The 15,540-nt window shown below is 31.5% G+C and overlaps 1 pseudogene; it reads left to right on the forward strand.

The window, feature by feature from the left end:
* The window catches only part of LOC106474243, a 129,385-nt pseudogene that overhangs the window by 96,345 nt on the left and 17,500 nt on the right, over positions 1–15,540 (forward strand).

The raw sequence follows: 15,540 nt of genomic DNA on the forward strand, positions 1-15,540 counted from the left end.
GATTCAAACCCGCGACCCTCAGATTGTGAGTCGAGCGCCTTATCCACCTGGCCATGCCGGGCACGACAACTGTATTACCGCATCTTTTGTACTTGTAGTTTTGGCCGGGCATGGCCAGGTGGTTGACTCGTAATCTGCGGGTCGCGGGTTCGAATCCCCGTCACACCAAACATGCTCGTCCTTTCAGCCGTGGGGGCGTTATAATGTGACGGTCAATTCCACTATTCGTTACTAAAATAGTAGCCCAAGAGTTGGCGGTGGGTGGTGATGACTAGCTGCTTCCCTCTAGTCTTACACTGCTAAATTGGGGACAGATAGCGCAGATAGCCCTCGTGTAGCTTTGCGCGAAATTCATAACAAACCAAACTTGTAGTTTTTTTGTTTGCTATATATGTATACCATAACTAGTATAAAAGCCCGCCAAAGATGACGGGAACCATAGTTGAATGATTAACGAAAATTATAGAATTTAACTAAAACAAATTTGTCTGTACTTCCAGAATGCACCTACTCTTCACTTATTTCATCAGTCTCGAAGTAATTCTTTAATCACCACATTTCTAGTAAAAACTACGCTGAATAATGAAATATTATCGTAAACAAATGTACGTGTGTACTCTGAAAGAGACTTAAATAGCAGGAATTAGAAAACATAGTGCGGATATTGAAACACAAATTTTCAGTTCTTTCGACTGTACAAAGGATAAAATATATTTGCTAGTAATATACGTTTATTTTTCTCTATGCTTTAAGGCCAAGTAGATAATATATGTGTTAAAGTACCAAAAGAATATTTATAATTAACATTTATTCACTACTTAAAACTTTTTAAGCACTGATTATAACGTTAGTAATAGTAGGCCTATCTGTAGTCTAATTTAAGCATCAGGCATAATAGTAATACATAAACGTAAAGTAAGGCTTAACTGAAACACTACTTGGTAAATTTTACTTTGCTTTTTGCTACAACTCAACGCCATAAAAGTTCATAATTAAACTATTTTGCTGTTACATCACCAAAGTTATAAAGAATAAGGAAAATCAAATCAACACGAATGTTGAGCATTCAACACAAACACCATAGTTGATTAGTTGGCCTAAGGTGATAGTTTTGTTGCTAAGCGACTATGTTCATTGTTGAGCATTACCAAAAAAGGAGCGTGAAAGCGTTCTCGACAGTGACAAAAGTAATAAGCCTTTTAAAGTTAGTGATGTTACAGTTGTTGGTTTGATGTAAATGTTACTTCCAACTGCATGAAAAAATATATGTTATATTTATTTTTACTGCATTGCGTTAACATTTTACAGGATCTACACAATACCCCAAGTACTAATGTTCCCAAGCCTCCAGTTACACTTCGACTCATTGTTCCAGCCAGTCAGTGTGGTTCACTTATTGGAAAAGGAGGATCAAAGATTAAAGAGATTAGAGAAGTTAGTTAACTCTTCGCCCACTACACAATACAAACTTTTAACAATTAATATTGATCTATAATCTGTATTTTCAATATTGTTGTAACTGTATTTGTCTATGAAAGTTATATAACAAACATTATGTGTGGAATATTAAGAATCTTATGAACATTTGGAACTTTTAAATCAACCTACATTAAATACTTAATCCTACTAGGAAATATTACTTCCACTGAAGAAACAATAAACAGTTATATAAACATTAAATTAAGAATTTAATAAGAGAGTAATTAATACATTGTATTTCATCTATGTGGAAAATTACACATTGCAAATTAATTAATTTGTTAACTTGTTAAAAATGGTTTGTACAGTTACATCAATGACATTCACTACAAAATTACCCAATATTAGCAAGAAATCAAGAATGGACAAGTACCAGTTTATAAATTATGAAAGAGGTAACTGGTAAATTATATGAAAGTAATGTTTTACATGATAATAGTGTTTAATAAAGGAATTTTCAAATTACAACGAAATTAATAATGGATTTAACAAATGGGGAATGACAAGATCAGTGAAGAAAAGTCATTATCAGAGTTAATACTCAAGTAGTAACTCATTTAATTATATAGAAAAATAATAATCTTTTGATACCAGTTTCAGGTAAGATGGGTTCAACAGTAAAAAAAATGGAATTCATAAGTTTTTTGACCACTCTAGCAACAAGAGAATTTCATGTACATCGTGATTCTACTTGGATATTTAGAATTTTTATAGCATTATTTCTGAAGAAAAAAATAATCTATTGCTGAAAAAAAGACCAGAATTACCTCATCATTTACCACTTGTGAATGTTGAATATAGCTCTTAACAGAAAAATATCTTTGTACAAGACTTCATGACATATTAAAATATCTAAGTAATATAAATGTCTGGTTTTGTAAGGGGCCAGATTCTTTACAGTAGGTGTCTGTAACATGATGGAGATAAATTTCAACAATAAACAGACAGCACACAATCCACTGTTTTAAAATATTCTATTCAAAACAAGTCAAACATGTGTATCAAAATTTGTTTCACTATTGGTTACCACAGTTGTATCCAAAGCTTTAAATAATTATCTTTTTACATCAAAAGTACACACATGCTGGTTCAGTTACTTTAGAACCCAATTGAAAATTATTCTTCTCTGCTCTGTTATTACAATACAATCTGCGATTATTACACTTTAAAAAGTCACCATTATACACACTTTAAGGTTAAACTCATGATCACCGAGTCTGACTTCACTTTTACTTTCACTAACTTACTTGCATTAACTTGGTTGCCTATATTTATGGATTGCCTGACTGAAGCCTAGAACTTTCTTCAAACTGCAAGACATTATGATGTAACAATACTCACTTAAAGCAATGAAAAAAACTTAGAAGGTTCTAATAACATGAGGTCAATTCAGAACAACTGAACTACACAATAAATGGTTCATAAACAGTTACTTAAGCAACCTGTGATAAATTATTACTTCTAAAAATATTAAATTTAACACTCATGCTTTATAACTAAATCATAACTGGCATTAAATTTAAATGAAACAGTCATGTATGTCTAACAATACATTTAGGATAAATAGAAATATGAAGATCAAAAGTCAAGAAACTTCTGTGAGCATAACAAGTAAAACTAAATAGTAATGTCAATATAAGAAGATTAATTTTGACTACTTATGAACTCTGATACTGACAATGATCACTGATCTTGCAAGTCCATTAAAAGTCATCGAAATAACTGATGTTAACATAGAAACCTACTAACAAGTTACTTATTTTTAGCTAATGCATTAACTGGAAAATAACTAACTAATTTGCACAACAGTATGATAGAAAGTAACAAAGAATTGATTATAGTGAACAAGTAATATATAATATGTTTGGAAGCAAGTATGTGCTGAACTAATTTTTTAAATCAACAAAGTACAAATAATCTACACAATATAATTTTAAAATAATTGGAAATAAGTGGTTTTTGAAATGTTTTTGTTAGTAAACAATAAACTAAATATTTCTAAAATAATGGTTTGCTGTAAATAAAACATTTTTGCTTAGCAAAATTTATTTGTAGTTGAACTTAATTTTGGTTTACAGGTATTTGACTGACAATTATAAATAAACCTTGATAATAGAGTTAGGACAAAGGATCACATATAAAGTGTAATAAACTTAAAATAAGACCCAAAACTCGAGCACTTTCGAATAGTTGATTATTCTTCTTCAGAAGAAGAATAGTCAACTATTTGAAAGCGCTCGAATTTTGGGTCTTATTTTAAGTTAATTATAAATAGACATTATTTCATCTTAATAAAAATCCACATAATACCCTAAAATAAAATTTTTTCACTTGTTTAATCTGAGTTGCATCCAGTGTCATTAAATTAAAAGTTATAGTGAATATAAATTGTCTAAAACCTCTTTATTTGTTTATAATTGCTAAATATAATGACAGATAAATATTGCTGTTATAGGTTACAGGAGCTTCCATACAAGTGGCAAGTGAGATGTTACCAAATTCTACAGAAAGAGCAGTTACAGTTTCAGGTACAGCTGAGGCAATCACAAAATGTATCTATCAAATCTGTTGTGTCATGATGGAGGTGAGTCTTAACATGTTATTGAAAATATTAAATTACTTGATCATTTCATAGGATAATTAATTTACCTTATCAAACCCATTGAGAAACTTATTTATTCTGTTTTTAAGTGCACTTTCAATGTCATATTACATGATTTTAAATTTAAAATGAACAACTTTTTAAACATCAAGATATTGAGAATAAATCTCTTTCAGTAACAATCATTTTTAAATTTTCAAATTTGTTACTAAGTGTGTACTAATAGAATTTAAAAATATGGTATCAAATAACATTTGATTTAAAGAAGCAACAAACATGTTTTATTTCAGACAGTTGCTAAATTTAAAATAACATTTGTACAAATTGTGTAAGCTATTGACAATCAAACAAATTGTAACATGATAAACTCATAGTTAGTACCTATAGTACTAGTTACTATGATGATAAAGGAATTTGCATGTATATCTATGTATCTGTGTAGTAATTAGATTCAGTAAATCAGCCCTTCAAAGACAATTATGAAAAATACCTTGAAACTCGAGCAGTATTCCAAATTGTACTACATGTAGTTGATCTTGCTCTCTGATAATTTCCAAATATAACTGACATCTTTGTTCCAGTCTACTGATTACTTGTCTCTGTGTTTGCCAAAATTCTTTACAAAAAAAACTGAGTGACACGTCAAATAGTGTGAATTTGATATATCTCTATTTTTTGTGAACCCAGATGTCAGTCCTGCATTAAGGCAACACCATTTGATCCAATTACTGCTTACACTTGTGGGATGATGCAGACTGTAACCAAAATTTTGAAGAGGTGAAATAGATGAAGCCTCAGTTTAAGGAATCTTAATTAAGTTGTACCTTACAGTGTTGTCCTTATACACATGAATGTTGTATGTATCATAGATTTAGAGAAAAAAGTTTTGTGATATTGTTACTTCTGTGATGTGCTATTACAGCTAACATGTAACATTTCAAATAATGTAATGTGTTAATTAGTTTTATTGATGACTAAGTTGCTAGAATGGCTTAATTATGGTTGTGGTTCTAGTCTAGGCTTGAAAGATTTAAAATTTGACAAAAAAGTTTAAAACACTACAAAGTTACATTGATATATACATGTGTTTGGGTATCCCACTAATCACTTATCAGTTTACCAAACCAATGTACTGATTCATAGTAATGTTTAATGATTAGTTGACAGTATATTTGATATTGCATCGTCACTTTCTAGCAGCTAGATATTCATAGATAAAAGTTACTATATGTTGTAGGTTTTAAAATCCAAAATTATTATATTGCAGGTATATGTATTAAGTATCTTGCTAATATACATGTAGGTGTACCAGGATATGTAGAGTAAGTTGTTAATATTTAAGCACACACTATATCTTTCTACCTGCTCATACATGGTGTCATGAATAAGATATTTGCTCAATTTATCACCAGAGGGCTCTAGCACTAAGAAATACATAAATTAGAAAAGCTCTGTTCAACTAGACTGATTCATTGGAAAAGTAGTTTACATTTGTCTATGGAATAAACCTGTGATGACTACAAGAAAGACTGAAACTACAAAGTGCCTTTAATGCTTGCTATTAGTTAAAAAAGAAAGGATATGCCTGTCATGAAATCTTCATATTAGGCTACTGATTCATTCATTAAAATACATTTAATTCCTATCCTAATATAAATTGTGATTACAGAAGTTGCAAAAAAAAAGATGAGTTACATTGTCAATAAGTGTGTTAGCAGCAGATCATTGTTAAGACAGATGTACCGACTGCTTCATAAAATACATTTTCAGTTTTGGATATAGAATTAATCTGTACATTAACATTGTTCATAAATTTCTTAATAAGCCACAGAAATACAAGAAATATGAGTTTCATACTCTCATTCATAAAAGTTGGAATTTTTGGAATTTCATTACTTGTAGTATTGCTGTTTATAAACAGCTCAAGTTATAGTACAGTTGTTTAACCATTAATAACCTTCTGTTTGCATCAGTGTTGGATTCTGAATAGTGAATGAAATAAAAGTTTAATGGTGTGATCTGTAATTTCCCCCCTCTTTTCCTGAATGTTTCCTAAAACAGAAAAGACCTAGTAAAACGTTTTCTAAGTTTGCTAATTAGATTATTAATGAAAAGAGCAGTTTTTTAATTACATGAAACAATCTTGACATTGAGATGTTTTCTTGGTTTAATTTAATTTTCTCTTAACTTTTTGACATTTAATAAACAAAAAAAAATATCTGTTTCTTTACCAATAGTTTTAACAACTTGTTAATAATGTATCCAGAACATTTTTACAAACTTTTATAACAAAACAACATACACTTCTTTTGACCATCTTCAAATTTTCATTGCATCTACAAATGTATATTTTGATTCTGATATCAATAATATGTATCTTATGCTGCATTAGTTGATATGAAGAAATAGAACTTCTACAAACTTTTCTTTCAGTTTAAAAATCATGCTCAGTAGCATGTAGTATCTGAGTTACTTTTCGTTATTGGAATTGAGATAAAACCTTCTATGTGTTCAACTCCGGTCTAATTTTTCACGTACAGGCCCATAGCTTGAATGTTGCTGATTGTGATCTTTGACAGTCCACTTAGTAGAAAAGATCAGCCATTCTAAAAATTAGTCACTTGTTTTCATAACATAATAGATAAAAACACGAGAAATGTAAACCCTACAAAACAAGATGAGGTTCAAGTAAATCTATATGCACTGTCATATATTACTGTCACAGTAATAGTGTTGGTTAAGTCTGTGAAAAGACCTCTTTTCTTGGTTAACTCCAACTACACGGCTGATGTAGTAACTTGCATTTTAATGCTTCCTGTAAAATTGCAAGTTTAAACATATACAACAGTACTATCATCTGGTGTATGCATTATCTTTTATTTTTTACACATCTTTACCATACTGTGTTTCTGTCAGTTCATATATTAACGCTGAATGTATAATTTGTACAGCCCTTTTATTTTAATCACACAAAAGTATAGCTGTATCAGGTAAGAAGTTTAAAGTTTTTTTGGTGTATAAATATTGCAGTTTATAAATAAATATTAATATGGGCTTACTGAACATGCATTTCTGAATAACTTGATGTATCAGAGCTACTAGTCTTTCAACAACTGTGTGTGTGTGTGCATAAGTAACATGCTATTTTTATTAGTTTTGTGTTAAACTGTAAACAGATTAAATACAGTGGAAGATGGGCTCATTCTTAGAATTCCATAAAAATTAACTTACATCTTACAATAATAAAAAATGAATAGATAATTTTTTTAATATTTTTTCTTTCATTATTTCAATCAAACTTCTTCACCTTTTCACAGTCTTCCCCAAAGGGAGCTACCATACCTTACCGTCCAAAGCCAACAATGCCACCAGTCATTTTTGCAGGTGGTCAAGCTTACACTGTTCAAGGACAGTATGCTATACCACACCCTGATGTTAGTATATGCTTACCGGTAATTCAACATTTTTTGTTAAATTCAGTTGTTTTTTTTCCTAATTTAAATTTGTTGTTGTTATTTTCTCTTTAGATGTGTGTGTTTATGCATCTTATCTTGGTGTAAAATTGGATTCAATAGTGTGTCTTCTATACCTTACAAGTTAATGAATTTTTGTTTAAATAGTACATCTCTTTCAAATTTTAAGGTGATTTAATTTTATTCAATTTAGTACATTCTTGTGACTAATTTATCAAAGGTTGTATTTAGTTCAATTCACTATGGGAAGTATCACATTTAATGTGTTTCTAAACTCATTTGATCAAGCTCATATGAAATCTGTATAAAAATCAACAAGCAGCAGTCAAATTAGAACCTGATAATACAAAATGGTTTAATGTCCTGATGGATGTTAAATAGGACATATGATGTCACCTAATTTGTACAATGTATATGGTGAACAAATTAAAAGAGAAGCACTAAAAGACAAACCAGAAAGGATTCAGAGTACTTAGCCGAAAAGCTTGAGATAAGCAGATGAACCAATGTTCTTGCAAACAACACAGAGGTAGTTGATCAAATGTTGATAAATGTTAAGGACCAGAGCAGAAAAAGTAGCAAATTATTAGTACAAAGATAGCTGGAGAATAGATAAAGTACCTGACTAAGGAAGGAAAAGCCATTAATAAAGTGGAATCTTCTAATTTCTGGGATAAATTATAAACACAAACAAAAACTATGGTCCAGAAATAAGGAAAAGGCTGAGGAATGCAGGAACTAGTTTCTAAAGATTTATATGGGTGTAAGTTTTGAACAATGAAGAAGAAAGATGACTTGATAAGGTCATGAAGCTACCATTCATTCTGAAGATTTGGGTGCAATACTTTATTGTTTACTTGGCTGCTTTATATGGGTGTGAGTTTTGAACAATGAAGAAGAAAGATGACTTGATAAGGTCATGAAGCTACCATTCATTCTGAAGATTTGGGTGCATACTTTATTGTTTACTTGGCTGCTTTATATCGGTGTGAGTTTTGAACAATGAAGAAGAAAGATGACTTGATAAGGTCATGAAGCTACCATTCATTCTGAAGATTTGGGTGCAATACTTTATTGTTTACTTGGCTGCTTTATATGGGTGTGAGTTTTGAACAATGAAGAAGAAAGATGAACAAAGGATTTAGGTCTTTGCACTTTAATGGTTTAGAAGAATTATGTATATTCTATGGAGAAGTAATAAATCAATATCAGTGGAAATAAGCACTGCAAAAAGGCTATTTTAGGAAGCTGAACTATTATAGGCATATTACCAAATAAAATAACAGCCTGTAAAGCATCATCTTGGAAGAAATACATCCATGTGGGAGAAAACATATGAAATATGACATCAATTAAGTGAGCCAAAAGAATAACTTAGAGCAGGATGGGGTGGAAAAGATGTCCTTGGGACAAATGACATTAAATCCATTGCATACAGAATGAATGTATTTAGTTGGAAATATTTTCTGTAACCCTCATGTATGGCTTTTTGTACAAATACTTTGAAGTAATGTTTCTATCTCAGGCCTTTTTATGCAATACTTTGAAGTAATGTTTCTGTCTCAGAGCTTTTTGTGGGCAAAATAAAAGTTCTGTTTTAAAGGAAATACTACTTGTAATTTTTTACTAGTTTTACGTAGTTATTAAACTAAAACAATGTATAATAAACCTGTGCCCAGAACGTATATCAAAACGTGTTTTTTTTTAACGTTATAAATCTTCAGACTTACGGCCAAAAGCACTTAAGTGACATTGGGGTTGTGACAATATATATATATACATTATTTTTTCCCATTCGTGATTAACAGGAAAACATTATTTTGTAAAATTCTAATAGTTATTTTTGTGCAATCGAAATATTGATTCAAAAAGGAACACTTTAAAATTTGTGACATGTTTTGATACACATGTAAATGCGAAACTACTTTTTAGCAGTTTTTTTTTTTTCACCTGCAAAATGTTAAGACAATGCTGACATGCGCAGCAGTCCGCTAATTTGTAGTTATCTGTTTAAAAGATTAGAGTCGAGAAAGGTCATCAACTTGGACAAGAAGCGTCCAATATTAGAATTATATATACAGGAGATGGTAGCAAATAAACAAAAATAACTCAGTTTAAAATTACGAAAGGCAGACTTGCAGTTAGAAGTTTTGTAGCTTATGATATTGTTGTTCTCCGTCAACTCGGCATTAAATAATGACATTTTTTATACTTAGACCAAAAACAAAACCCACAGCCATGTAAACTAACTAGAGTTCCAAGGTATGCCACGATTGACGGGCAGAATGCAGCCTGGGTTAGGCGGAAAACAAGATCGTTTTAGCGAGATTAACATAACGGTGCTTGTGTTTGGGTTCCGCATTTTATGTTAGACATTTATTTATTTTGCATCATTTAAAGTCCTTATAGTGTTCTGTTGTTGTTTTTTTCTTGTTGTTGTATTTTAAGAATGTGTAACGACTAAACAATTATGAATCAGTGTTGCCTAACTCTGAAAGTGAAAACAAGCATTAAGCTGTCAAGTTCAGCTGGTAAAATAGGGGTTAAAAACAACAAATTATCAATACACATTAAAGCTGTTGGATGTCAGACTTCAAATTTTAGCCGCGGCATAGCGGCTCATAGAATGGTTATGAGTTTTTCAAGTACAAACTTTTAGCTCATAGCTCCATCATCTTTTTATCACTTTGAGATCTAATTACAGTTTTTGGGCTCAGGTGGTCAAACCTTTTGGACTGATGTATTTGACCACGCCCAAGGTCTCATATACTAATCCTGCCTAAAATAATTTCAATTTGAGGGTAGGCTCTTAGAGATCCTGATGAGTAATAAAGTCGTATCGGGTATAGCGCACGCCACGCTTGGTATTGCTGGCCCACAAAAATATAGTTAATGGAAAGGAAACAAAGTCAGGTAGATTAATTTACTCTAATCCTGCCTAAAAAAATTTCTAGTGCCGCGGCTATTGAGGATTCCACCTTGTTTTTTTTTCCTTTAAAGTGATTCGGTATTATGTATTTATATACATATTTAAATCGCTATTGGCGAAAATAGTTTCATCCGATCTTCTTTTCTTTTTTTTTAAAGTTTACTCAGCGCCAAATCTTTGTTTAGATAAAATCTAAGTTTACAAGTCCAAAGCAGGTACATATTGTTTATAAACTACGTCATTTACAATATATTTGTTTTTACATTGATTATTTTTTCTCGCTTTAAATGATCACTTATGTGTATCAGATCGATCAGGATATTCAAATCTGCGACAGATCATAATTTTATTTTATCTTGCCTCGGTTTTTGAAACGCCGGTTGTTCAAAAACATTATTTCATTAACAAAAAATACATTTCTTTGAATTGTTATTACAAATGGGAGATGGTATGCGTTTTATTTCTAATACTATTTTCCTTTTTAAAAAATATATTTTTTATTATTTATTGGTAATTTTGAAGGTGTACTGTGGTACTAGAAGCGATTTATAATACAAATATTTGTTTATTTATAATTTTAACTAACTAAAAGTTTTATTCTTTATCATGCCAATTCCATTTTAGTGCTTTATTTTTAAACTTGTGTCGGGTTATCTGTCCGATTTTTAGATCTAAGTATGGCCAGTATTTAGTTAGGATCCTTATTTTAGTAAATTAACATTATGTGGTGTATCCTGATCAGGGAGACATATTTGGTGGCTTGATTCCTAAACAACGTTTTCCGTTACTCATATTTTTCTTTTTATCGTTTTGATAAGAGACTTGAGCTCCTTTAGAGATCTGTATTCTGAAGTGCCCACCAGCGTAGCCGAATTCACACTAGCTTTCAGACTATGAGTATTGGCCTCCGCAGAAATTTTTCCGGGGGGAGGCAAAGTAGTGTGAAATTGTGAATTGAATAAAAAAGCCCATGGCTACGAGGACGTAAAATCCATACCTCAACCCGAAATCCCACACAAAACCCAGTAGTGGCTGCACGTGTTGAGCATTACAAGTTCTGGTTCCCGAATTCTATAAAGCCGTTTTATCAGCGATTTCAAAAAGTTTTGTCAATAGCGATGGCCAAGGAAGGCTCAACAAATCGCTACCTGTTTGAACATAAACACTTCTATTATTTTGTGCAAGAATAACACAGTCTGGCTAACCCCTAAACTATACAGTTGAGACGTGAGTTCTTTTGGCAGTAATATGTGGTTTCTTGAAGTTGATAGATCAAGCTCTTTATCAGAGTACTTTCATATTTGTTTTAGCTTGAATACCAGAAACCATGACACCCTCTGTAGCCCACCCAATTCCTTGAATTTATTCTCATTGACTCACAGACTAGGTGTTAAATCTCATTCCTAATGTAAAGATGAGCAGTGTATGCCACTTTAGATTTGTTAAGCCTCACTGTGGTGGCCCAGTAGTAAGCTTGAAGTTCTATGATGCCAAAGTTTAGGTTTGATCCCTGCTGTGAGCACATCAGGTAGCCTATTATACAGATTTGAACAACCAAATATACTTGTCAGTTGTTTAAGCAATGAATAAACATGTGTATTTTAACTTTTTAAATGAGCACCATGATTTATCAGTCTACTGATGACAGTTATTATGTAGGCTGGTCTCTAAGGGATACATAATTTTGCATTCTCTTAATATAGTTCATGTCTTAAGGGAACTGGAGTAGCTTCCATTTCTTCTTTTTTTCTAGTTCCTACCAAATTTGCTTTAAATTTAATGGCCTACATCCATTTAATATTTTCTGGTGCATTAAGTTATTCTGTAATTGCGTATTTAGTGTGATTTTCTGTTTTATAAACCAGAAAAAAAAAGCACCATAATTGCCTGTTGACATTCCTTTACTCAGTTCTTTTAACTTTCAAACCAAGAAAATTATCCTAAAGGTAAATTACAATTGATTATTCATATTTTCGTGAATAAATGTCATAAAAATATCTTGGAAGCCAGACATTTGGTTCTACTATGGTACATAGTCTCAGAAAACAAATAATGTATCTTGCATGCCATGGGCTACCCCTGGCACAGATCTTTCAACTGTATTTAATTATAGTTCTTTGAAATATGTCCTCATTCTTCAATGTATCTTACATAATATGTAATAAAGGTTTTAATTCTGCTGCATTACTTAGTCTAACATTATCAATTCTGCCAAATGACATATTGGTATCAGAAGTTAGCACCTTGATTATGCCATTTAGCATGATCATTAGAAACAGCTTCTTGAATATGTTATTTGACAGGACCCCAAAAGCATGATCTTAGAATATGTTTAAATCTGCCATTTAACACTTAGGTTTTTGAATAGAGTTTTCTCATTTGTCATGTAATATGGTTCCAAGAAATGTTTTCTTCAGTCTTTCATACAGAGGTTCTTGTTTTGTGGCCTACCATAATCTCTTACTGATAATCTTTGATCTACCATGCAACGTGGTCCCAGATTGTAGGTTCTTAATTCTGTCATGAAACACAGTCCCAGATAGTAGGTTCTTAATTATGGCAGGGACAACATTTCATGATATAATTGAGAACCTACTATCTGGGGCTGTATTTCATGACAGAATTAAGAATGAACTATTTGGGGCCAAATTTCATGCCATAATTAAGAACCTACTATCTGGGGCTGTGTTTCATGACAGAATCAAGAATGAACTATTTGGGGCCAAATTTCAAGATTGTAGGTTCTTAATTCTGTCATGAAACACAGTCTGAGATAGCAGGTTCTTAATTATGGCATGAAATGTGGCCCCAAATATTTCGTTTTAAATTCTGTCATGAAATACAGCCCAAAATAGTAGGTTCTTAATTATGTCATGGAACATGGCCCCAAGTATTTCATTCTTAATTCTGTCATGCAATAGTGCCCCACATAATTATTAGATCTTTAGTTCTCTTATGCAACATGATCCCAGATAATAGGTTCTTAATTCTTTCATGCAACATAGTCCCAGACAGTAGGTTCTTAATTCTGCAATGTAACACGGTCTCAGATAACAGGTTCCTAATTCTGTCATGACACATGGTCTCACCTAGCTACTAGGTTTTTCATTTTATCATAAAACAAAATTCCAGATAACAAGTTCTTAATTCTATCACGCAACATAACTCTAAATAGTAGGTTCTAAATTCTCCTACACAATATAGCCCTAAACAGTAGGTTCGTAATTCTGTCATGAAACATATGATCTCATATAGCAGTTTTGGATGCTGTCTACAATTTAATTTTAAGAGGCAGATTCTTGATTGAATTATATATATAATCACAGAAGAAGAGCTTAGCCAAGCTAGAGGACAAGTTAGCAGAATGTAGAATTTATAAGTTTGCAGATTTTAATCCTTTTGAAATATAGATCCCATGTTTAAATAGTAAAAGTAAGAGATCACTAAATATTCTCCTGATACTTTTTTATAGTAGCAAGATGTATTCTTTCAGTTTAAAGATGGGACAATTCAGTAGCAGACATTAACTTATTTCAATTTTTTATCTATCCCTTTTATCTAATTAAAAGACTATATCCACTGAAAGTCTTTTTTTTAATTGTAGTATTTAGAAACACAATTATTAAAATGCATAGTGCTGCCATATAGTGGCTAATGAGTAAATTAAAAATAAAGCTTCATCATATTTCTCCAAGATGAAAATTTAATTTAACTTTGTTAGCATTTGAACTTATACTCTATTTTTTATTCTACATTACGAAGTTATTGTTGATAAATAAATAAGTCACGGCATCTCAGATCATTTCCATTCAATTTAAAACTGAAAATCCCTTTGTCCTGAACAGCTATTGAAAAAAAAATTGGTAAGTTTCTGAAATGTAGTAATATTTTGGCAGTTATCTAGAATAATGAATAGCAGACTGTTACTTGCAAATTTTGATATAAACTTAAAGTATACTTTTAAAAAACCAAATCAACTTTATTATCTACTACTAATGACATTTAAAGAAATGGATTATATATGTATAGCCAGTTTATTTTTAATAACAATACTTGTTTATCTGACTTCAGAAAGATGTATATAGTAATGTTTTGTTAGAGGTAGCTCTGCTAGACTGAAAGATGTAGATAGTAATGTTTTGTTAGAGGTAGCTCTGCTAGACTGAAAGATATAGATAGTAATGTTTTGTTAGAGGTAGCTCTGCTAGACTGAAAGATGTATATAGTAATGTTTTGTTAGAGGTAGCTCTGCTAGACTGACATATGTTTTTAGAAATGTTTTGGTCTCATTTGATTTTTTAACTTATGAATTCACTTACACGAAATATCTAATTTAATTTGAGATAACATTACCTTGAGCAGACAGAGCACCAAGAGCATGGCTCGGTAGAATTGGTGCATTCTGTAGAGCTAGCTGGTGGAGTTTGGTCAGGTAGATAGTAATGTTTTGTTAGAGGTAGCTCTGCTAGACTGAAAGATGTAGATAGTAATGTTTTGTTAGAGGTAGCACTGCTAGACTGAAAGATGTAGATAGTAATGTTTTGTTAGAGGTAGCTCTGCTAGACTGAAAGATGTACCACTATCTACATTTTTCAGTCTAACAGATCTATCTCTTTTGAAACATTGCTATCTACATCTTTCAGTCTAGCAGAACTACCTTTATAAAAGCATTAATTTACTGTCTACATCTTTCAGTCTAACAGAATTACCAAAGCTTTGCTACCTACATATTTCTGTCTATTTGATCTATCACTACAAAAGCATTACTATCTACATCTTTCAGTCTAACAGAACTACCAAAGCTTTGCTACCCACATATTTCTGTCTATTTAAGCTATCACTCAAAAGCATTACTGTCTACATCTTTCAGTCTAACAGAACTACCAAAGCTTTGCTACCTACATATTTCTGTCTATTTAAGCTATCACTACAAAAGCATTACTATCTACATCTTTCAGTCTAACAGAACTACCAAAGCTTTGCTACCTACATATTTCTGTCTATTTAAGCTATCACTACAAAAGCATTACTATCTACATCTTTCAGTCTAACAGAAC

The sequence above is a fragment of the Limulus polyphemus genome, unplaced genomic scaffold (assembly GCF_000517525.1).
Source record: "Limulus polyphemus unplaced genomic scaffold, Limulus_polyphemus-2.1.2 Scaffold137, whole genome shotgun sequence".
Classification (NCBI taxonomy): domain Eukaryota; kingdom Metazoa; phylum Arthropoda; class Merostomata; order Xiphosura; family Limulidae; genus Limulus; species Limulus polyphemus.